General features: G+C 32.8%; 1 pseudogene; it reads right to left on the reverse strand.

The window, feature by feature from the left end:
- Positions 1-379: 379 nt before the first annotated feature.
- On the reverse strand, positions 380-5,745 carry LOC114712917 (bZIP transcription factor 12-like; annotated as a pseudogene).
- Between the last annotated feature and the right edge of the window lie 19,867 nt (positions 5,746-25,612).

Here is a 25,612-nt window from a genome sequence, read left to right on the forward strand (position 1 = left end):
CGAGAAACTCTATCATTTTCGTTTTCTTCGTGTAATTTGACCTTTAATGGTTGAAACTATATTTTCTGGTCCGTGATCTCGATGAGTCAAGAACAACTAAATTCCAGTCATGAAGATGATGTCAGAATAAGAGTAAATAGGCTGTGTTCTTATTTTTTTCAAGGAATCTCGGACACATTAATAAAACATAAGTTTTCGTTACTCAAATTTTTATCACTGACATCAAATTATCAACTCATCAGGGAAATAGCCACTCGTTCAATTAAGACTGCATTATATATTGAATATTTCCTTCCGCGCTTGTGCAAACTAAGAGACCAAAGAACTGTTGTCCAGCCAGATTTTTCATAGTATATAGGAAGAGTCTAGAAGAATAATAAAAACTGAGAAAATTGCAAAAGAATGTGATTATTAGTAATGAATTACAAGTAGAATCTTGAAATCAAAATGAGCAGCAATATCATTCAAGATCAGTCTTGTTACAAATAATGTACTGTCAGCGCTCTCTAGGGTAAAGATTCTATAAACTCCTGCAATACTAGTAAAAAATCTCAAAAAGCGAAAAAGAACAAAGAAAGGGCTACTCCAGATCAATCAGCCTCCCCTTCTCCTTTCACTCAATATCAACAAGCAAGGGAAGCCTTGCTGGACCATCAGCATAATACAATAACCTCACTTATTTCAACTTTTTAGCAACAGGACCTATCTGCTCAGAATCCATCATCACCATGGATCTTCCACAAGCAACAAATCAATGACCTTAACCTCTATCACTTTTACTTGCATTATTTGACTTGCCAGCTACTTTCTCTATACAAGGTAAGCTCCAAGTGCCTCTGAAAGATAACCAGCTATGGAATAACCCTGAAACTGTTTCCCCTTTTCCCTAAAATCATCTTGCTCCATTTGATTACTATCTACAGGCCATTAGGTCGATCCATCAGGTCAAAAATTACATATTGAAATCACCAATGGACCAAGTTCACTCTCACAAGGCCAAAGAAACCAATCCGTCAGACGAAAATTGCTGATCAGATCACCAGTGGGCTGAATTCACTCTCCGAATCTTTCGTTGTGGTCTATGCTTCTCCACCACTGGAATAAGGTTTTCCATGAGCTGCAGGCAAAATTGCAGGAGATTCAGATTAGATTCATTGTCAAGATGCTAAAGGCAACATATTGGTAAAACTGAAAGCAAAAATCAGATGCCCATGACCCTAGTCTCACTTGGTTGCAAATGCCGCTCCTACACCTAGGAGATTGTAAGGGTGTGAGACTCAATTCCCCAAGAACCACCCCCCCCCCCAAAAAAAAAAAAAAAACCAACAAGAAGAAGTAGAAGGAAAAAACCCATCCAAACCCGCCAGGGGCAAAAATAAAAAGTCTCTGCCATCTCCCTAAAACCGTGCCTTTAATAAACCAAATGGAAAGATGAAATTAACATGGCGATTTTGCCATTACTCCAGGTATGAGTGTTTAACAGTTTTATTTTTGAGAAGTATTCAACCATCAAGAAAATGTGTTATGAAGCCAATTTCACAATAGGAGATTATTAAAATGAACAACTCTGCCGATAAAACCAAAGGATGTAGGCAAGAACTTATTTGATTTCTCAAATATACAAATGCCATGTTCAGCGAATCAAAATACTGGCAGCCAGATACAATCACGCGGATCCTTTCTCATGGGATATGGGAATCATACTCCTAATTTCCAATTCAATACAATAGTAATGTGATAGATCTGGAAATTCAAAGATTAACATATCATTCCCCAGGACCTTTAGCAGAAGATCCAGGAAAGAAAAGCGTGTGGGAAAAAGTAACTCCAGTGGACAAGAGAATTATACTGACGTTCATAACCGTAAGGGCAAAGAGGTGGGGTAGCAGTACGGTTCAGGTGTAGCTAAAGGTGGGAGGTGTTTGTACTTTGTAGTAACTTTTTGGTCTTGAAAAAAGCCTCTCCAGCCAAAAGGGAGACAGGGAATTAGTCCTTTGGAAGTAAAAGTGTGGTTTAGGAGAGTTCTGACCCCTCAAAAGCCAGAGTCACTGCCTTGTGTGTCTTGCTTTCTGTTCTGTGTAACCTATACCTGTGATTTGTGTTGTATCTTGGCGTTTGGGTGTAACTGGGGTCAGGGTTTTGGCTAGAATCAATGTCAGCCTCATGGAACTGATTCGGCGTATTTTGTCCTAGGAATATCAAAACCAGCATTTCCCCTCTATTTATAGCTGTTACCGTTTATTTTATTTCCAGTTTGAAGAAGTTTGCAGGTCTCTACCAATTCAGCATCAAAGCAGGTCAATTAATGGGCAGGAGGATGAGTGAACATGTGGAACAGTTAGACCAAGAGGTGATAGGATTGAAGGAAGTGTGGATTGTGGAGGAGTCGAACAGGGATGTTGGGACCGTTAAAGAGTGGATTTTGGAGATGAAAGAGGCAGTACCTCTACAGGGTGCCCAAGGGCTATGGCTGCATCTAGGGCCACTACTCAGGCCACTCCTCCTCGAAAGTATCACATCAATAACATTCCCCTTACATGATAGGCCTTATGTTACAGTCCTTACTCTAGGATTGGGAGGATCACTGTAAAAATAAAAATAAAAAAATTGAAATTTTATGTGTATGACTGGTGCAACAATGGAACCAAACTGAATTGGCATCTAGTTTACTAGGTGGACCGACTAGCCCCCTGTGGTTCCTATAACATTAATAATAACTATAAAACAAAGTCAAAAAGATAGAGAGAACCAGTTCAGATCTGGAATAAATGCACACCATAATATAATTATTATAAATGTGAGCCACATGACAAGTAATATATCTTCTTAGGAATAAAATTACCATTTACTACAAATAAGATATCTCTTTTTACATCACAATTACAGCTACAAATAAAAAAACCATTTTCGTTATTTTAAGGGAATGAGATCCACTTTAACATGAAATGTTTAACAATCCGACATACTTTTCAGACCTGCAGTTCCAAATGCCAAATATGCACTAAAGGCAGATTACATTTGATCCCAAACATATTACAATGAGTACTTAAGAAACGAACAGTATGATAATAGCTATAATGAGTACAATCCCAGGAGAACAATCTCAGTTATTGTATCATAAGGCGCTAAAGGAAGACACTACTCAAGGCTAGTGCCTCGCGCCCATCAGAGGCGCTGCCTTCAACAAGACACTTCTAGATGAGTGCCTTTGGTGCTTTTTCCAGCTTTCAGGGAAAGCACCCTGAGCTTCGGCACTTTTGTGTGTTTGAAGCGAAGAAGAAGTTTATTTATTAGCTTAGTCCAAAACTTTAAAAGATACTGATAGGATACATTAGGAAACTACAAAATCTCTCAATCTTAAGCCTAGCCCAAGACTCAAGATATTTAAGAATAGAGCAAATAGTCGTAGTTATTCTTATCTTACAATATTTAGATTATTAGGTTTTAAATAAAGCCGCCACCCCCAAGGGACCACAGACACAAACAAGCACTTTTGGTAACCCATAGAACACATGTACAAGTGACATAAGGGTAAAATTATAAATTTTATAAGTGCACACGATATAATTATGAGTTATGACTTAATGATTCTTATGCTTGAGTAGTGATATTAGTGACTTAAAGGAGTGCATTTGATGATTATTTGATTTATGACTATATGATTATTATGCGAGAATAGTTCATCTCGTCAAAAATGTTGCTCCGAATTTACATTTATCGAGTTTTGTTTGTAAAGCATATATTTTCCTACTTTAGCATTTTGCTTCACTAGATCATGTGCCTTTTCTAACACCACATGTAAGGCATTAGCACCTTGTACCCGCCTATTATCTTTGACTACTTTGATCCTAGCCGATTCACAAGTGCTACAAGCATTTTTGCATGTAGTCCAAGCAGAGGAGGAGATGATCTACATACCTGTTTGAACCTCTGCTTCTCCTTTTCGGCCTGCATTCAAATCCGAATATTTCAAAAACTCTTGCAGAAATTAGATTCTAGGGACAGCAGTAAGATTAACATTAAAAAATAAAATAAAATAAAATAAAATAACCAGGATAAAAGCTATAAAGGAACGTGAAATCGTCATTTAATTATCAGTATTTAACTCAAAGAAGAAAGGTAGAAAATCCATCGCACAGGCTACCAAAGAGCCAGCTTTACAGGCTAAAGTGTATTTGCAAACAAAAAAAGGAAAAAAGAAAAACTGTGTAGCGCACCTCATCTATGACAGCGTTAAAAGATATGAAATTTTAGTATTGTGTCTCTTCTAACAGAACTGCGTGCTTAATTTCAAAAGAAAAATAGCAAAGCAGCACTTGAAGCTGCAGAGCGTGTGGACACGGTCTGTAACTACACAAGACACATGAATACGAAAATTTTTCAACTTCTACAAGCATACCATTTCACTCGATAGTTGTGCATTCTCTGCCTCGAGCTGTGTCACCATAGTCTCTAGCTCAACAGTGTAAGCCTGTAAAGAACGTTATACTGATCAGCTTTTATAAATCAGTTACCACTTGGGAAACAATCTGAGACTAAACAGGATAAAATGGAAGTTCAAACTAACATAAATCAAGAAAGCACAAAACACTCAATTCAACACCCTCTATAGATTAAAGAGAAAGCTAGTTCCCCGTTATGATATGACTTAATAGAATTTTCAAACAAATCATCATTTCAACGTAAATTGATGAAGTAACGGCATGCAAATGCAAATATGTATATACCGATTAAAAAAAACGCATCAGTTTAATTTAATTTAAATGAGAATCATATCATATTATATCATTTAAGAAAAGAGGTCAAACAGATAAGGTGAAGTAACCTGCTTGCGTTCTCTAGACCTGGCTGCAGACTCTCTGTTTTTATCATCCTTCTCTGCTTCTGAAGCGTGGCCCTATCAACGGGTTCCTCCACAATCCTTCGCTTCCCTCTTCCCGCTGATGCTGCAACTCCAACTACTGTCCCGTCAATCCCATTTCCAAAAACCTCTATGGACGACCCTTCCTTAACCTGCACCGGCGTTGGCATCGGGAACTGAGCGCCACCGTTGATGGCGGCGGCCGTCGCCGCAGCATCCACGCGGAAACTCGCATGGCCAGGTACTACGGTAGGAACCCCTCTGACATCCTCCTCTCTTACAGCTCCAGCCTTGGCCAAAAAATCCTCCAAAGTCATGGCCTCCAAACCCTCCCCTGCACCCATCCGCCTCTGATCACCACCCTCCACCATCTGCTGCCACACCTCCTCGGCCGTCTTGGTGCCCAATTCCGCCGCAGCCGCAGCAGCAGCAGCAGCCGCGGGGAAATTGGGGTCCGACGGGAGGTGCGCCGGGTTGGGGTTATTATTGGGATCGGATGAAGAAGAGTAATAGGACTTGAGGAGATCATCCATGCTCAAAGAACCCAAAGCCTTGGAAGGGTCGTCGGCGCCGGCGTTGGAATCGTTGTGGTTGTTAGTATTATTGGTGGTGTTGTTGGTGTTGTGGGTGTTGTTCTGGAGATCAGCGAGAATAGAAGAAAGGGAATATAAAGAAGACTGGCGTGGCAGATCCGGATTCGTCGTGACCAACTTCGACGACGCCATGCCGGTGCCGGATTTCTAGGGAATCCTTGAGAGGTAACTCCTGGGATTTCTCTATTGTAAAGTCCCACTTCAGTGTATGAGGCTGTGAGAGGGTGAAATCGCTGCTATTTCGGGGTCAGATTACAGAGCAAGAAAGAGATATATAGCTCAGAGAAGACGACTCGTGGGGCAGGGGAAAAAAAAAGAAAAGAAAAAGCAGTTTTGAAAAACACTGTGGGAAGGGAAAAAAATAAAATGGAAGTATGGAAGTTGAAGCAAGGAACGAACCCATATTTATAAAAAGAAAAAAAATTATTGGTCCTTGATTTGTTGGTTTTATTATTTAATTAAATGTGTTGGTTTCGCTGGAAAAAATATAAATGTGTTGTTTCTATTAAATATTATTTTAATTATTTTCATTTAAAAATATTTTTATGAAAAATTATCTTAATATATGCAATTAATAAGAGAATTTTTAAAATATTATAAATTTGAGAGATAAAATAAAATTTTTATTTTTATGAAAAATAGATAAAATAAGTTGAAATCTTATATTTAGCACATAGAAAATACTTGAAAGCTATAAATTGTACTAAAAAAATTAAATTGGATTAAAAAAATCAGGAAAAATTATTCTTTCACCTAGCTAGAAGGGAAATATATTTTAACCAATAAATCTGATGCATTATATTAGATTAATGAAGTTCGAGCTTTTTATTAAATCAAAAAATAATTTATTTGAAAATAAATAATTATCCTTCAATTGATAATCATTTATTAAAAAATTTATTTTTAATTAAAAATAAAGATTACTTTTCATAGATTTCTATATTGCTAATTAATATTTAAAAATTAAATTTTAATGAGAAAACATCGATTTAATTAATTAAAAACTTTATGAATCCATGACAAATTTCTATCATGTTGCATGGCGCAGGAAGTAAGAGGTTCGTTGGTCAAGGTGATAATTTTGGAAGAAAATCTTTAGTGATTAATAATTAATTTAAAACATTTTCACCTATAATAACTGGTCACTGAGATTGCACTAATACTTTAAAAACATATGGCAAAAAATTTAATACCTTGAAAAAATAAACATTTCTTATATATATATATATATATATATATATATATATATAGGCATATTTAATATTCAAAACTACGTGACTGAATTCAAACTCAGATTCAGTGCGTGTTTGGATTGGGTTTTACAACTATAAACGTGCCTTAGATAATGTGTAACCAGCATTGAAGGGTTTAGCTTTTTCTCCAAAAGCTTTTTGAAGAAAGCGAGTTACAAGCAAAGCTCAAAATTTGAGCTTTTCCCCTTGAAAATGTGGAGAGACCAAGGTGGAGAGAGAAAATAATGAGAATAAGAAGAAAAATAAAAGTATTTGAGTGACTTATAATTTGATCCAATAACTTGATATTTTTTTCTTAAAAAGCAACAAATTAACTCATAAAATTTAATTATTTTAATTTATTACTTTTTCTTGAATTTATCAAATTGTACACATTTGATATACTACTTTCATTCCTTAACATATGATCTAAATAGCCTCATTTAAAGAGATTAAGGAAAATAAATAAGTTACTTGATTATATTATATATTATATGATCTATCTAAAGTATTTATGTACTCTATCAGTCATTAATATAAAACCTATTTAACTAATTTGATTAGATTAAGAAAGTTAAGTAAGTTAGTTAATTATAAAAAATATGACATATTTTTTCTAAAACATCATAATCATCTTTCTTGATATCCTCCATCTCTCATTTACTTGATTATGGTTAAAGGAGTATCTATATAGGTAATTTAAGAAAAATTAATAAATATAAAAAATAGGTCTTATATTCAAACCAAAATTAACTTAAAAATTGCGTCCTATATTAAGGACCGAAAGAATATATCATTAGATTACATATTAGTTTATAATTTAAGCAAAATTAATTTTAAAAGAAGATAAATATAAGTACTTTAAAGTAATTTATTTAACTTGCTTAATCTTTCCAAATTAAATAATTAAATCTCGTTTCAATAATCAAATGTGGTAAGTTATAAAATTCATGCTATTTTTAATTATTTTACATCTAACTTTTTATTATTATTTATTCAAACAAGTTTCAATTTATCAAACTGACTTTTATAAAAACTAATCTAAATATAAATCACGTTACATTAACTAATTTCTACTCTAACTCTACCCAAAAAAAAAAAAACTTCTACTTTAACTTACGTTTGTAAAAAATGAGATAAATTAAAAGTCAGTTTTGTCACCAACAATCCAAATACATTCTTAATATTTAATTAGTCATAACTCCTTGGAGTTAAAAAAAACATTTTTATATTGAATACATTTCAGACATAGCGGGCAACTATATATATACTATCTTCGATCGTTAATATAAAACCTATTTGATTAATTTTAGAAGATTAAAAAAATTAGTTAAGTTAGTTATTTGTAATAAATAGGTATTATTTTTGTAATAACCCCCGTAATTCATGGTAAATAAACATTTTCAAAAGGATAATTACTTTAAAAGGCTAACCATGGTAGGAAGGACAAACCTAATCAAATAGATATCTACTATAGTCAATAACAAACCAAATCTTTAACAGAGTAGTAGCTACTATTCTAGAATAGTAAAGACAGTTAATCAAATAAGAAAGGATCAACATTTGATTTTTTATGTATATATCAAATCGATCAGCAATACTCTAGAACCTCAAATACAATTAAGACCAATTGTAAATGGGCTAGGGCATTTGAAGTCCACCAAGATAACTACTACTACTGCCCATCAACAATTGCAATCAAAATAGCGATCACCTATAACCAAAAAGGGCTTCGCTCGCTAACTCAAGTCTAGAATGCAGCGGAAAATCAAACGCATGCTAAGTATAACAAAAAGGCCCTAAAGTTTGGCAATATACATCAGTCAAATCATGTATAACAAAATAGAGGCTATACAGAGTTGAAAGGAAAACTCAAGTCTCGGACACCTTCCCCTTGGGACCAACACCTGAACCCTCGCCTGAAAAATGTTAAATAACCACGGGGTGAGTCAAATTGACCCAGTAACCACAATTCCAATTCAACAAGTATCCAGGGAGTGATTACAAGATAGCTAAGCGGGCAAAGTACAACTTCAAATAATATATAAGTTAAACATCTTTACAGAAAACAATATATAATAATTCACAAAGTAACTGGCATGCATAGAACTTCATCAACTATCCTTATAACCTCCTTGTAACCTCTGACAGAACCCATGGGCTATTCACACATAACACGATTCATCTCTTTTACAAAACTGCACCAAGCTCTTCAATAATGAGGTGTAACTCGGCCAAAAAGTTACAGAGCTCATATCGGACCATGGGTTCCCTTTCCTTGGAATATGGAAAGGTGTCATGTCTCTTGGGCTGACCCTTGACCCGGCCAAAGGAAGGGTGATACCGAGGGCCCTAAGAATGTTAATGCCAACCACTGGGCGCCAAGTGACGGCTATACCACGTGGTATAAATAATCAGACCTCCCACAACTACATTTCAGCACAACCAACACAGCCCAATCCAACCATCCAATTCTACACAATTTCATATCCATAAAGTATTCTCATATTCAATAATCAAATTTGTTCAACATCAACAAGATATTCATAAGATGAAATAATGCATGCCCACTTAACTAATAAATTTATCAAAACTTAAATCTTGATATAGATATATAAATTACTTTTCATACAGAAACTACCATAACACATATTGAGAACATTTATAATATCAACACATGCTTATAATCACATCAACAAGCATACAAGGTAAATTAGAAAGTGGTTACCTCAAGTTCTTGACACAAGAACTAAGAGTAGGAGAATTCAAACCCAAGAGCCAACCAAGCTCACTCTACAATAATAAATTAATAAACATATATTAATATAAAAAGACTAATTAATATAGCATTAGAATAGTTTATTAACTAAATCCCCATAATTGGCTTACCTTAAAAAAAATTATCTTTAGGAAAAATAATAATTCATCTATTCCTCCAAGTGACAATTCCTAATACTTCCCAACTCTATTTCTCTCATTCACATCATTAATAAGAATATTTCCTTCAAATCATCCAAAAATCTCCAAAAAGTACTTACTTTAACTCTTAGAAAAATAACCATATATCAACTATGCCTTCAATCATTATTAAAATCCTATTCCCTTCTTCCATTAATCATTTCCCATTCATTAGAATCAATAACTTATAATATTTTCCTCAATTTCCTCCAAACACCCAACTTCCACTAATTAAAGTCTCTCCAAGAATCATCAACATTACTATTTCAATAACAATCCTCAAAGTTTAAGCATTGGATCCTCAATATAACCTCAAGTGAACTCAACTAAGAGATAATTTCGAAATTAATATCATCATTAATACAAATCACAATTTCCCAACCAATCCCTAACTCACATTGCCTCAAATCAACCATCAACTAAAAATCTAAGTCATAAGGCTTCTTATTCTAACCACATAAGCTCTATTAATATCCTAATACTAAATTAGAAGCCTTAAAAATTAAAAATCTAACAAGCCCTAAAAATATTCATTCTGCCATAACTTAGAAAATAAAGAATAAGCTAAATAATAAAAATTTTAGGATGAAGATGACTTACATAGATATCTTATATGTACCCAAGTAAAACCCTTCCTTTCTCACACACTCAAACCACCTCTCACACCCACTCACTGTCGCGGCGCTGCGAGGACGCGGACCAGAGGAAAACAGCAAAGCGGAAAGGGGAGGGGAGAAGCATCTGAAAGTGGGGGTACACGTGACCCCCACTTGAAATGAAATTATTTATTTATTTATTTTTAAATTAAAAGAGGGCCACGGCCCAACAGGGGCTTACACCCCTTCCTCCCGCTGGCAGTGGGTGGCCCACGTGCCACCCACTTACCTTTTATTATATATATATATAGGTATATTTTAATATTTTTTTTATAAAAATAATAATAAAATTTTTTTTTAATTTTTTTTATATATGATTTATATGCATATCACAGAAATTATGATTTACAATTTATTCAATAAGCTTTAATATTAAATATTATGAATTAATCTCACCCATATACCCTAAATCCTATAATAAGATAAATAATAAAAAAAAAATGGAATGTTACAATTTTTCCTACAGACGATTTGACCGATCCTACTCCTGCCACGACATTTGCCGGGCGGTCTTGGGGGGACCACCACGGCTCCTCTCTTCTCGAGAATTCATACATCCCATCAAATAATACATAGTGTGATACAATCAAAACAGGGTATTTGACTACATAGTTATGGTTCATTTACATCTAATTGAATTAAAATGAGCATGATAGAACTCAACAGTTACATCTACTTGTTCGACTCTGGTTATCAAATGATTGAACAACCGAGCAAGATTTTTCATCGAATCGTTGATAAATGGATTCAATTTGTCTCTCAACGAATTTGGTGACTTCAACTCCATTAACAACCACTTATGAATCTTTTTTTGGATTACACCCATTATCTCAAGTTTTGGATCGAACCAATCCGTGTATTGGGCACTCCTCTACTATGCGCTATTCATGGTGCTATCGTGGAAAATACTTTATTTGAAAAAAAAGATGTTCCATACTAATGGATTCGGGTCCATAACTATGGGTTCTAATGTACGAGATCTTGACCTCTATATAACTTCTGCAAAGTAGAGCGGAAAGGGGGGGAAAGCTCTCTGTTCCCGGTTCTCCTGTAGCTGGATCCTCCGGAAGAACCACCGGGGAATTTTTATTTTATGATCTCATTGGAAATCATATAAAGATAGAATCTGAAATTTTCAATTCTGTATTTTTATTTTTCCACATCCAATTTAGAAAAAGGATTTTCATTGACATAGCTAGGTTAATAGATAATTGAGCATGCCATGACATTATTAGGATCTCATATAGGCCTGGCAACTGCGGATCATTTGATTGGAATGAAATTTGGAATGGGTACATGGAATATCACACATTGATCAATCAAAGAGAGATTCAACAATCGGATTGGCCCCTATTTAGAAATCCAATAAAATCCAAATTTTCGCGGGTAACCGAACTGCATGAATTCGGAATATTAGTACCCGCTCAACTATAGGCCTTTTGCTAGTTAGTCCTGGTAAAGCCCCCAGACGGCGTATTTTTTTGAAACGAGGCCCGACTCGTTGCGTTGGTTTTTTTTTTTTTGTTGAATTCTAACCATTCTTTTGTTGAATTCTAATTTTAGTGATAGGTTCTATAGGAACTGGACGATCCTATTTGGTCAAATACCATGACTATTGCTTTCCAATTGGTTGTTTTTGCATTAATTGCGGATAAAGGCCAATTGCAAGGTCTGAGACAACTCCTTGGGGTTATCCTGCACTTGGAAAAAGAACGCACACCTTTGGCTAATTTGATTCGATGGAGAGATAAACCAGTAAGGGATTCTGATTATGGCCTAACATCATTGACCAAAGAATCCAATAAATCCAATTATAACATCTAACAAGTTATTATATGATTTTATGATTTCTATTAATCGTTTTTTAATTTCCCGGCTTAGTGGGAAATAGAAATATGCCCACTGAATCTTAGGATTGGACTAGTGACGTATACAATACTTGAATTCTTGATGTTCTCTCATTTCTCCCTCGAAATTTTTTTTTTTCAAAGTAATCTTGTTATGTTGCCTTGGCCATTTTGAACAGGCATGAATACAGCATCTAGTCAAGAGAATGACCCCTTGTCCTTTGATTTCCATATAAAGGATGGGGCATACGAGGATTCTTTCGCCATTTGAGGCAATTTTTAAATATTTTTTGGTTTTTTAATAATTAGAATTTTTTTGTATAATAATTACAAAAGAAAAGGTATATGCGTGTGGCATGGGGGAAGAAGCACTACGTTTAGGAATCAACAACACGAAAACTTGTATGTCTACTTTTTTAATCGGTCTCAATTGAGACCGATTAAAAAGTAGATTTCTAAATATCCGGAGACATCCTTGGAAGTATTAAGGGAATGAATGTTACTAACAGGAATTAGTATATGGATGGACTATAATGAAATAGAGCCACTTTGAGGTTTCGTATGAAATGAGGGTATGTCCCATAATAGGTCCCATTCTTCTACTTTTTATCGGGAGTCGATGACTATTCATGTCCTCGTCGGGAAGTTATAGACACCTTTCCATACTTTGTGTCTGGAGTGCTTCAATGGATTGGTTCGATCCAAAACTTGAGATAATGGGTGTAATCCAAAAAAAGATTCGAGAAATTAATGTTTAAATTTTAGTCTATCATATTTTAGAAGACGAGTACAAACTTAAAAATGTGGACTCTAAAAATACTACTAATTGAGTTGAGGGAAAAAACTAAAATCAAACTATCACTAGTCCTATAGGCTTTTCAGAGTTCAGTCTGTCTAGAAGAAAATCGACTGAGGTATTTCGAGTTAGTCTTCATCAAAAAAGGATTCCTAGTTCGATCTAAGCGAGAAGACAGGCTCAAGTACATTGCTAACATCAGGAAATGGAATAGTCAGGATTCCTGAGTAACCGGTTGAGCCACCCTTACTAATCATGTGTATTAGTGAAAACTACCATTTAATAGAATATTTAACACGTGCAACTATTACAAAAATTACTTTTGAAACAATGAATAAATATAAAAGACAAAGTGGATTGAGGTCTTATATTTAGAATCAAATTAAAAGTTAGACTAGTTCTTATATTAAGAACTAGAAATAGCACATACTACCTCCGATTCTAAATACAAAAGCTAATTGACTAATATGAGTATTTTAAGAAAATGAGTCAAATTAGTTATTTGTAATAAATATGCGTTATTTTTCTTAAAATATCCTTGCTAATCAAATGTGTTAGCTAGAACTACCATTATTAGAAGGACTACCTTGAGAAAAAATAAATAAATATGAAAGATAAAGTGGATTGGAATCTTATATGTAGAATCAAATTAAAAATTAAACAAGATCTTATGTTAAAGATCAGTATTATTTTTTAGATGTTTCAAAAAAGTACGAACTCTTGTTAAAAGTCAACATTTTTAGTAATGCACTGGTATCTTTATATAATTTTAAAACATATTTGTTTAAAAAAACTCTTAAATTTTAAAGGGTTGACCATCTGACATTAAAGTTTCTTTTTAACATATTGCATGGTTGTATTGATGACTTGTTCTTGAACTATTGTTAGTAGCAAACTGGGTTGAATTCATAAATTCATTTGCCAATTTTTTTATTTTTATGTTTCTAACTCATCATATCAACTCACTCTTAACCTTATATTAATTTTTTGGATTTAATTATGATTAGTGACTTTATGTATGGATTTTAGAGAAATTTCTTTAACTATGAAGGTTGATGGATTTAATCTCAATTATTTACATTAGAAATATACGTTTAAATAAAATTGTTATCATTTTTTATATTTTAATTATTTAATATATGTTTTTATAAAAAAATTTCAAAAAAATATTTCTAAAATTTCAAAATCACAGGCTAGGAATGATTAAAAAATGTGTTGTTATTGACTTTTCAAATATTATTAATTATTATTAAAATATAGTAAATAAAACTGATTTGGAATGTAAAAATTCAAAGATATTTTTTGTGGATTCTCCATATTTTTAATAGATATTTATTAATAAAAAAATTCTTATGAATGTACAATCCAAATTCAATCTTATGATGAGTTTGGTTAAACCCGTGATGAGTTTCACAATCTCCATATGTTAAAACTTCAAAATGAATCGCATCTAACATAATCTATTAGTAGCATTTGGGATCCAGGTACTCGTATCAGCAATAGATAATACTACTTTCAGTTTTAAATATAAAAGTTAGCTAACTAATTTAAGGAGATTGAAAAAATAAATTAAGTTAACTATAATAAATAAATATTTTCTTTTCTAAAATATCCTTGCTAGAATTATAATTATTAAAAGGACTACCTTATAAAAAAATACATAAATATGAGAGATAAAATAAACTAAAATTTTATATTTAAGATTAAAAATAAAAAACAAATAAGATTTTATATAAGCACGGCATATATAGTATCTGTTTTCACGTGCATTCCATATTTGCTAGGATTTAGGCGTATCTTTTACGAATCAAGATTGGCCAATCCTAATTAAGCCGGTACAAGATGTTAAAAACAAAAAGCAAAATTACTCGTATTATTCTTCCACCAAAAGAAATTAGTATTCTTTTTTACCAGAATAAAAAATTACTACTCGAGGTAACAATTTTGGTGACATGATTCTTTTAAAATAAGACCTCAATTATTGCAGTGAAATAATTTTTGAAAAAAAAATAATAAAGGGATTGATAATACAATGATTTTAATAATAGTAATAATAGCTAATAAAATAATTAAAAGTTTAGGGGATTCTTCCAAATACATAATAATTATACCGCTTTTTGCGCCACCAATGATACCTTATACATAGTTATTGAAAATTAAATACAAAATCCTTAAAGATAGTTAATTTAGCTTATTGGTCTTGGCCACTAGTTTTCTTATATTTTTTATGGGTAAAAAATAACAAAGAGATAGAAGTGTGTGTGTTTGATATAACACGATGTAGTGTTAAGTCAGATAATAAAATAATTATGAAATTAAAATTTAACCCAAACAATATTCATTCCAACAAATTAAATATGTTTTAAATTCATCATCATTTTATTAACGATGGTGGACTTAAATAGGTGGAATTGATTCTTCAATTAAGTGTTTGTATCATGTAAATGAAAAATATATATATTATCAACAAAGATAGCTTGTGCTTACTAAATGCCAAATATTGTATAAAAACAAATCACCATTGTTCTGTAATTTTACTGATAAAAATAAGATCAAATTATGCCAATCTTTTGTTGAGTTTTGTTCAAATTAAACGAATCTTATTTTTATTGTTTAAAATTTTTTAGTTAAATTTTAAAAAAAGTATATCATTTTTTTGCTTGAACAGTTGTAAATAATATTCAAATTATCCAGTTGTTAAAATTAACTGATGTGACAGTATCCTCTTTTTTGGGTAAAATTAAGTGTATCCTTTCCTTCCTTGAAGACTAATCTCTTTAAAAGATTAACTTAAATATTTGAAGGGTTTATTTTGTAACATACCTGAATAATGTTGAAGTAATTGGAAGCCGAAAGCAAAAGTTGCTAGTGGTTTTATGAAGGGAAGAGTATCCACAATAAATTAAACCAGTAGCTTTGTGCGTCTGTTGACGAAAATATTAATTAATCACAACAAAATTGTTTTTCTGGAAAAAAAAATGTCTCATTGTTAACGTCTTTTTATTGCCAATTATGACTCTTTGTTGACTTAAAATTGGATGTTAGGTAATATATCATTATTTATCAGACACCACAAATTGCTACCCCCGCTCTTTAATATAAAAACTAGTTGATTGCATTCCTTAATATAAAAACTAGTTGACTAACTTGTATAAATTAGGAAAATTAATTAAGTTAATTATTTATAATAAATAGGTGTTGTGTTTTCTAAAATACCCTTATTAATCATGTGTATTAGCTACAACTACTATTTGACGAAATATTTAACATGTATAACTACTACAAAGACTATCTTATAAAAAGATAAATAGATATGAGAGATAAAAGGAGTAATTGGTACTCCTCTTGTCCTATTTATAAGCAAACAGAGAAGACAACATAAATGTATTGTTTTGTCCTTTATTTATTATAGTACATATAATTATTTTTTTAAAAAAAAATATATTAAATAGAGATAAAGTTAAAAATATATTGTGTTAATTTTAATGGAAGGTTGATACAGCTTAATTTTTTTTTTATCTGTTTGAAATGCTTTGGAAATAGGACTAGATGAGTACTATACAACTAACAATGTCAAAGATTCCCATTTCATTACTTTGTTTTAAGTAAAATTGTATCTACCATCTTAATATTATTTTTCAAGTGTATTCATCATCCTCCTGATTTTATTTTCTGTGCTTCTAGTGTTCTAAAGATTAGGTTGCCATATCTAACTAAAAAATAATATCAAGATATTAGATACATAAAAAAAAATTAAGATAGTGGATGCACCTTTACCCTAATTTTTTTGGGAGGCTATGTCCATTAGGTATTAGTTCTTGAATCACTAAAGTTAAGAGTATTAACTATCCCGTTCCTCCAATTTTAAATGCACGAGCTATATACTTATTTGAAGACATTGAGGTAATTAATTAAATTAGTTTTTTGATAATAATTAAATTAGTTAGTTATAAAAATGTATTTTATTTTTCTATGTGTATATATATTTTTAATTATTTACATTAAAAACTACTTTCTTAATGAAAATCCTTGCAATTAATTGGGAGAGTTCAATAAAAAAAATGATAAATCTGATAGATAAAATAAATTAAAATTTTACATTTAAATCAAAACAAATCTTTCAACCAATTTTTATATTTAGGATCAGAGAACATTAATATCAATGTTTATAAAATTTATAATAAGCCTCCGCCTTCGGTCTTTTACAAAATTTTGTGCAAAGTAAGAGGGCTCACTTTATTTGTTGATATATGAAGAATTAGTAAGGAAGAAGTCTAATATTGCTTGTTGGATGTATTTTAAAATTTCATTTCATATTATTATTTAATGGACAAAACTTGTTAAGAAAATAATTTCCGAATGCCTTTAATCTTAATAGAATGACCAGAAAATGTTTAAAAAGGGAGGAAATCCGAAGACATCTGCTAGTTTTTAAAATAAAAGGTGAAATACTATATATATGGCACCATCTTATTTTAGTTTCAATGCTATTTAAAATTAAGAAAAAATATTTAAAACATGATGAACATTTATCTCACTAAATATGGATTTGATGAAATGTTAATAAATATTTCAAACATTAAAAATATTTTTATACAATTTTTAATCAATGTCAAATTTATATGAAGCCTTATTTTCTGTTTTAATTTTAAAGCGGGGAAGCTAGAGTTTGCCTGTCACGCGCTAGGGGGGAGAGTAGGAAAGAGGATGTAGAGTAACTCAGAAGAACTAAAAATTTGACTTGGCTTTGCTGGGCGTCCCGTGCCGTCTGGAGGCGACACGACGCAACGCGCTTTAAATAAAATAAAATAAAAAATTAGGGGGAAAAAGAAGAAGAAGACGACTCAGAAGAAGCACAATTATTTTAAAATAATTTCACTTCCGAGTCGGCCATTTGTTTTTCTAATTTTTGACATTTCAAGCGATTCGTCTATTACCTTTGTCCCTTTGCTTTGCTGGCTTTGCAGTTTATACAAGACAAGGACAAGGCCGGCTGCCCGGCCACAAAGGCACAGACAACTTTCGGTTTCATGTGGGAGTTTATTAATCCCTCTCTGGGAATCAATCAAAAACTATAGCTTCGTAGGATCTTTTTTAGTTTCTTTTTCTTATATTGTTAAATGTTAATCACTTCCACTTATTCAACTATCATTGGTTATCCTATTTTTTTTCAACTTATTATCAAAAATTCTAAATAATTATACTTATACTCCTCTGATCCTTAATATAAGACCCATTTAACTAATTCGATTAGATTAAGAAAGTTAGGTAAGTTAGTTAATTATAAGAAAAGTGACACATTTTTCTTAAAACACCATAATCATTTTTCTTAATACCTCATCTCTCTCTTCTACTTGATTATGGTTGAAGGAGTATCCATAGGGGTAATTTAGAGAAAATTGATAAATATAAGAAATAGGTCTTATATTTAGGACTAAAATCAACTCAAGAATTGGGTCTTATATTAAGGATCGGAGGAGTATTAGTCCACCTTATTAGTACATACCATCTTAATTATATGTTAAAAAAATAGGTATTTTGTAATACATCTAGTACCTTGAAATATTCTTTAGATGAGTCTAGCATCCTGAAGTTTTTTTTGTCTTGGTACTCGATAACCAAAAAATCTTTTTAGGTATTGAACGCATCTAAAAAAAATATTTTGAGATGTTGAATGCACAAAAAAATACCACACGGCGCTGAACATACCTAAAAAAATATTTTAGAGTATTGGATTACTATGAAATATTTTAGGGTGCTAGATGTATATGAGAAAATATTTTGAGACGGTGAGGGTGGCACCTTTTTTTTTTTTTTTTTGAGCTGAAATATTCGTCCATTTTATTGAAAATCAGAAAGAAGGAATACACATTTTAGTAATCAGCAACTCAGCCGATTCCTTTCTTCTCGCCAGCATCAGTACTAGGATTTTGAAGATCCTGTCTTAAAACTTCCAAAAGAGAGAATGGTGGCCTGTCAAGCCATCCTTGCGGTACCATATCCCTCATTATCATAGCTGCAATGAGATCCGCAGCATTATTGCCCTTTCGAGAAACTAAGGACATCGACCAATTACTAACAGAACCTCCAATCTCCAAGCACTTCTTTAGCACGTCAGTACAGTTCCACTCACATCCCTTTGTGTCACCACTTCTAAGACTTTTAAACAACAGCTGGGAGTCAGTCTCGATCACAACTTTACCTTCACTAAAGATGTCCTTAATCTGGAGCGCTTCCATAAAGGCTAAGCACTCTGCCATGAAAGCCGAGTCAGCAACCACCATCTTCCCCACTCCTCCTAGGAACCTTCCTGCACTATCTCTACCAAGCAGGCCAATGCTCGCACACTTCCTGTTAGGACAAAAAGCACCATCCACATTGATCTTTACAACCCCTGTCTGAGGCCTTTGCCAGGATAGCAATCTGACATCTGAATCAACTATCCCTCTCCTTCTTTCCTTTCTCTCCAACTGACTCCAATATTCGTTGGCCAATCTGATAGCTCTAGATAAACAGTTCACAGCATTAACCTCAACATGTTCAAAAATGCTGCTACACCTTTCCTTCCAAATATTCCAGCACAGACAAGCAAATAGAGTAATATTATAATCCTCTGACTTCATTCTCCCTGTCAACCACTCCTCCAACCACCTATCCAACCTGATCATATTACCCTCCACAAATCTCATGGCCAAGGGAGAACCAAACCAGCATGATTGGGCCCAGGGGCATAGGAAAATAGCATGCTCAGTTGATTCAACACTCACCTTACAAATGCTACACATTGGGTTATTAGCACACTTCCTTTTAAAGAGTTCTGCTTTAGTTGCTAGCACGCCATTCGCAGCTCTCCAAAGAAAATGGTTAACCTTTGGAGGTACTCGGATTTGCCAAATGCTGTTCCACAATCTCTTAGAAGCCTTGTACGAGCTACTAGGTCTCTCCTCTACCATATTACCCTCCTCCCTCCTAGCAGCCTTATAACCAAGCTTCACAGAATAAGTGCCATCCCTACTCCCCAACCAAACATACTTGTCAACCCCCTGCACAACAGGTAATCTTACCGAATTGATCCACACCTTTTCCTCATCATCTAGTATATTCTCCACAGGGCTAAAGTTCCATTGTTGGTCAACAATTATATCAGCAACCTTCATTTTCTTCATATCATCAGACAGTACCCTCTGCTTCAGGCGATTGCCCTTGACTTCAGGCAACCATTTATCCTCAAAAAGACTAATTTCAGCACCATTGTACACTTTCCAAATTAACTCTTCTTGAAGAAGCTGCCGTCCCTCCAAAATACTATACCAACCCTATGATGCATTATTACCCCTTTTGGCTTGCATAAAATCAGAATCTGGGAAATATCTACCTTTTAGTATTCTACACCACAAATCATTTTGATTTTGGCATAATCTCCAAGCAGTTTTGGCAAGTAAGGCCTTGTTCATTTTCATGAAATCTCTAAAGCCCATACCACCCTCCCCCTTATCACTACACATACAACTCCAGGACTTCCAATGAATCCGACCTTCCAACTCCTTTTGTCCCCACCAAAATCCCGCAATCATTCTATCCAATTCTATACAGACTTTTTTGGGAAACTTGAAGCAAGACATAGGATAGATTGGTATGGCATTAGCTACTGCTTTGATCATAATTTCCCTACCAGCAAAAGATAACAATCTTTGTTTCCAACCCTGTAGTTTCAAACTCATCTTGTTCTTTACAAAATCCAGAGCCTCAGACTTAGATTTGCCCCATAAAACCGGTAAACCAAGATAACTTCCAGGTTCAGAAGTACCTCTTATGCCAAGAGACTGAAAGACATCCTGCTTGACCGAATCAACTGTGTTCCTTGAGAAAAAAATGCAGGATTTATCAATATTAATTGATTGCCCAGAAGCTAAAGCGTAGTCATCCAGGATTTTCTTCAACAGCTTGCAATTCCTTTTTTCAGCTTTAACAAAAAAGAGAGAGTCATCTGCAAAAAAACAGTGAGAAAGCACTGGACATTTAGAGGCCAATTTAATACCCTTTAGCTTCCCATGATCCACATGCCATTGAACCATCACAGAAAGAACATCTGCAGCCATAATAAAAAGGAAGGGAGATAGTGGGTCACCCTGCCTAATACCCCTGCCCATATTCAAATCTGCGATCCTTCTTCCTCCCACCACCAAACACATTTTAACAGATCTAACACATTCCATGATCCATCCCACCCACTTCTCCCCAAATCCCATCTTTTTCATCACAAGCTCAATAAAGTCCCATTCCAGGCGATCATAAGCCTTATTCATATCAATCTTAACAGCCATTTCAAATTTTCTTCCCTTCTTTTTGTTTTTCAAGTAATGATAAGCCTCATGAGCAATCACAATATTATCCTGGATCAATCTTCCCTCAATAAAAGCCCTCTGGTTATTAGAAATCACTCTTGCCAATACACCACGCATTCTATTAGCAAGTACCTTGGAGACAATTTTATAAGCAAAGTTGCACAAACCAATAGGTCTATATTGTCCTACAGTTTCAGCATTTTCGACTTTCGGGATCAAGACCACATTCGTACAGTTCAAATTATCTAATTTAGCATTATTCTCAAAAAAATCAATCACCATGTCTATCACATCATTTCCAACCTCAGACCACGCAGTATGATAAAACATACCAGAAAAGCCATCAAGTCCAGGTGCCTTTGCTCCTCCTAACTGGAAAGCTGCAGCCTTAATTTCTTCCCTTGTGACTGATCTTTCCAAGTGTAGATTATCTTCAGCAGTGACCTGTCTCTGCACATACCTCAAAACCTCATCCACTCCAGTACATCCCTTTGACAGAAAGAGATCATTATAGAACCTAATGAAGGTGTTGTTAATTTCTTCCTCTTTCTCCAGCCATACTCCTCCATCTCCTCTCAGTTTGACAACTTTATTCCTTACTCTTCTTTGAATTGTACTTGAGTGAAAGAATTTGGTATTCCTGTCTCCGTCTTCCAACCATTTCACACGTGCCCTCTGCCACCAATACACTTCTTCTCTGTCCCACGCTTCCTCCATCTTCTTAATTAAATCATCAATCTCATTTTTATTATCTTCTGTTAACACACCACTCCTACAGACTTCTAGCCTCCTTGTTAACTGCTCAAGCGACTTCCTTGCATTCGGAAAGGTGGCTTTTCCCCATTCTGTCAAAGCCTCTTTACACTTTGCCAACCTGCATAGTAGTTCCTGAACTTTGTCAATGAAGTCACTAGTTTCCAATCTCCAGCCTTCTCTAACTACCTTCAAGAACTCCACGTGTTCCATCCAATATGCTTCAAATCTGAATTGCTTTTGCACACGAGTATGCTTAGGTGAGGGTGGCACCTTAATCGTTAAAAAAGTTAGTAATTTTCCAACTGAAAAAATCATCATACATAAACAGACAAGCATTTTGTATCTTCCAATTGGGGCCAGTGAGTAATGACAGTTGCATGATGAGAATCTAAGTTAATTATTCTGTCAAAAAAGAGACTTGAGAACAAACTACATAGATTCTCACAAGAGAATGTCAATATGAGTCTCTTTTTTTCTTTTTAAGGAAAGAAGTGTAAATTGTCAAAAGACAAAATTTAAATTTAATTACTTAGGAATTTATATTTCCCTAAAAAAAATTAAAAGTATAATTAGCATATGATTTTTTTTTTGCCAACTAACGCTAGATTATTAATTCTCCCATAAAATTTCATGAAAGAAATCATACTATATACTGCGCACAATATTACAAGAAACATGTATTATGATAAAATTTATGTATTTATAATAACGTTATATTATTGATGGCAAAAAAAAATCATATTATTATAGATTTAAAATTCTATAAATGTATATATCTTTGTTACAAACAAGCTATATATATTTATCATCATATTTTTTAATGGAATCGTTATTATTGTAGAAGATTTTTTTTGTTTTAATGGATCATGCTCTCTTTTTGTAAGTTTACGTGTACCACTTTGCTTGGCTTCTCCTCATCTGACTTTGCATGCATGAATCTATCCCTTTTCCTTTTTCACTTCACTGTATCTTTATTTCCCTCTTTCTTTCTCTCATTTTTTCTTCTATGTTAAGCATTGGGACACGTACGTACCTAATTAATCATATCCAATTCTTCATATCATGCATGTGAAGGAGTGTGAACGGATTTCACTTGTCATTAATAATTTAATCTCACACGATTATATCTTCTTTAGTACTACCTCTGATTCTTAATATAAGATCCTATTTGAATTTTATTTTGGTCCTAAATATAAGACCCCAATCCACTTTGTCTCTCATATTTATACATTTTTTTTTCTAAAGGCCCTTCTAACAATAATAGTTCTAGTCAATACACTTGATTAGCAAGGATATTTCGGGAAAGATAAGACCTATTTAGGACAAATAACTAACTCAACTTACTTCCTTAATCTCCTCAAATTAGTCAACTGGCTCTTATAATTAGGACCAGAGGTAGTAATATCTACCCTGCCCCACTTCCTCAAAAAACTGCATAACGAAAGGGAGAATTATAGTGAAAAAATTGTTAGGGTTTTCTGGCTCAAATGATTACTAAACTCTATACTCTCTCTTTCAAAATTTTTTAACGTGTAAAAAGTTTTTTTTTTTCAACGTGAAGTCCTGAGCTTCAAACTTCAACAGAAAATATCATATGATGTATTCTCTCATCCCACAAAAAAGTTTTTTTAGTCCTATTTATTTATGATGCAGAGAAAAAAAAAAGAAATCTTTTATATAAATATATAATTTATTATTGTGTTGATTTGTTCTCATGTAGTATAATTTGTATTAAATAGGAATAAAATTAAAAATTTATTAAATTTTAAGGTAGAATTAATACAATTTAAGTTTTTTTTTTAAATCTGTATTAAACATGTTGAAAATATCTCATAAATAGGATCAGAAGAGGAGTATGGGTGTATGAGTTATGACAAAAAAATTCAAAATTTAATTAATTACTAAAAAGGTCATTAAATTTATCACTCACATAACACAAATTTATTCCTTAAACTATGAGTATTTTTTACGTAAAATAAATTAATATATATTTTTCATTAGTAGTCCTTATAAATGAAATATTTATGAAGTAGCTTTAAGTATAATGCTCCCCCGGCCAAAAAAAAAAACTGGGTGCTACTATTTGGGGAAAAAAAAAAGAAAGATTAATCTTGCCTTCGTCTGCTAGAAGATTTATTTCGTTAAATAAGATCATTTTTTATGAATCATGTATTGTTATTATACCCTAAATATCTGCATCACACAGCCAATTCTTTATTTCATGACTATTCAAATTTTTTCCCGTGTTATTAAATAAATTCTAGTCTTGCCCCATATAATTTAATTGCTACCCCACTCACCTGGCTTCATTTTTTTTTAAAATAACGTGTTTAATAATTACAAAAAGCAGCTTTTTTGGTAATTAAGGGATAATTAATTAAGTTCTAAATCCTGGAGTAGCATGGGAAGGATTAATTAAGGAGCATCATCATTAATAGAGAGGGTAAACTAAAAGGAATTAAACACGTGTGTGTGGGGTTAATTTGGGCGGCTCGTTGTTTAATTAGCACAAGAAACCAACTTTACACGTTATAAAACGTGATTCATCTAAAAGTAAAATTAAAGTAGTTGTTATCAACTTTTATTTATATATACAAATCCCAAGGACCAGAAATAATAATAATGCCTAGAAAAAAAAAAATATTTCATGAGCAATAATGGAGATTGAGTAAGGCGGCATTAGCGTTATCAATTGCAACCATTTGGTCGGTGTTCCAAAGGCCCCACCTTTATGCGACTATAACCTAAAGCTAGTTTGTCACGCTGCTAATTAACTAGCCAATAAATATATTTTTCCCATCTAAAAACAAAATTAAAAATTGAAATGCCCTCTTTGATCTAAGAATTATATAATTAATTTATATGTATTAAAAAATTGATTAATTATTTGTAAAAAAAATGTTTTGTTGTTTTTTCCCCCCTAAAATATTCCTTTCAATACTTACCAGAAAACTCCCCTGCTATCTTATGCATCACCAATAGAGAGAAGCTTATTAAATAAAATAGATATAAATTGATTGATATTTTTATAATTTTATATAATTTAAACACACGCATACAAATCTCAGACCTTATATAATGTGAAAGGTGGTGCTGTTATTGGAATAACTTGTCATTAAAAATTGATTAATATTTAAAGCGCTATATAATAGTTAAATTCATCCTATCTTAATTTTTCTTCTGATTTTTCATTAATTTTCCTTGAAGGTTGAAGATTGGCTTTTGAAAATGGCTTATATTTGTTTATAATGATACCTATATATGGTTGCATGTATAATACTACCTCTAGTTTTCATTATAAGACCTAATTAACAAATTTAAAAAAAAATTAATAAAATTAGTTAAATTAGTTATTTGTAATAAATATGTTATTTTCATTAAAATACCCTTACTAATTATGTATATTGAATAAAACTATTATTTGATGAAACATTTAATATGTGAAACAAGAATAGGGACTACTTTAGGAAAAATTGATAAATATGAGAAACAAAATGGATTGATATCTTATATTTAGGACTAAATTAAAATTCAAAGTAGTTATTATATTAATGACCAGAGGTAATGA

The sequence above is a fragment of the Neltuma alba genome, unplaced genomic scaffold, assembly GCF_004799145.2.
Source record: "Neltuma alba isolate B1F8T4 unplaced genomic scaffold, ASM479914v2 tig00011398_pilon, whole genome shotgun sequence".
Lineage (NCBI taxonomy): Eukaryota > Viridiplantae > Streptophyta > Magnoliopsida > Fabales > Fabaceae > Neltuma > Neltuma alba.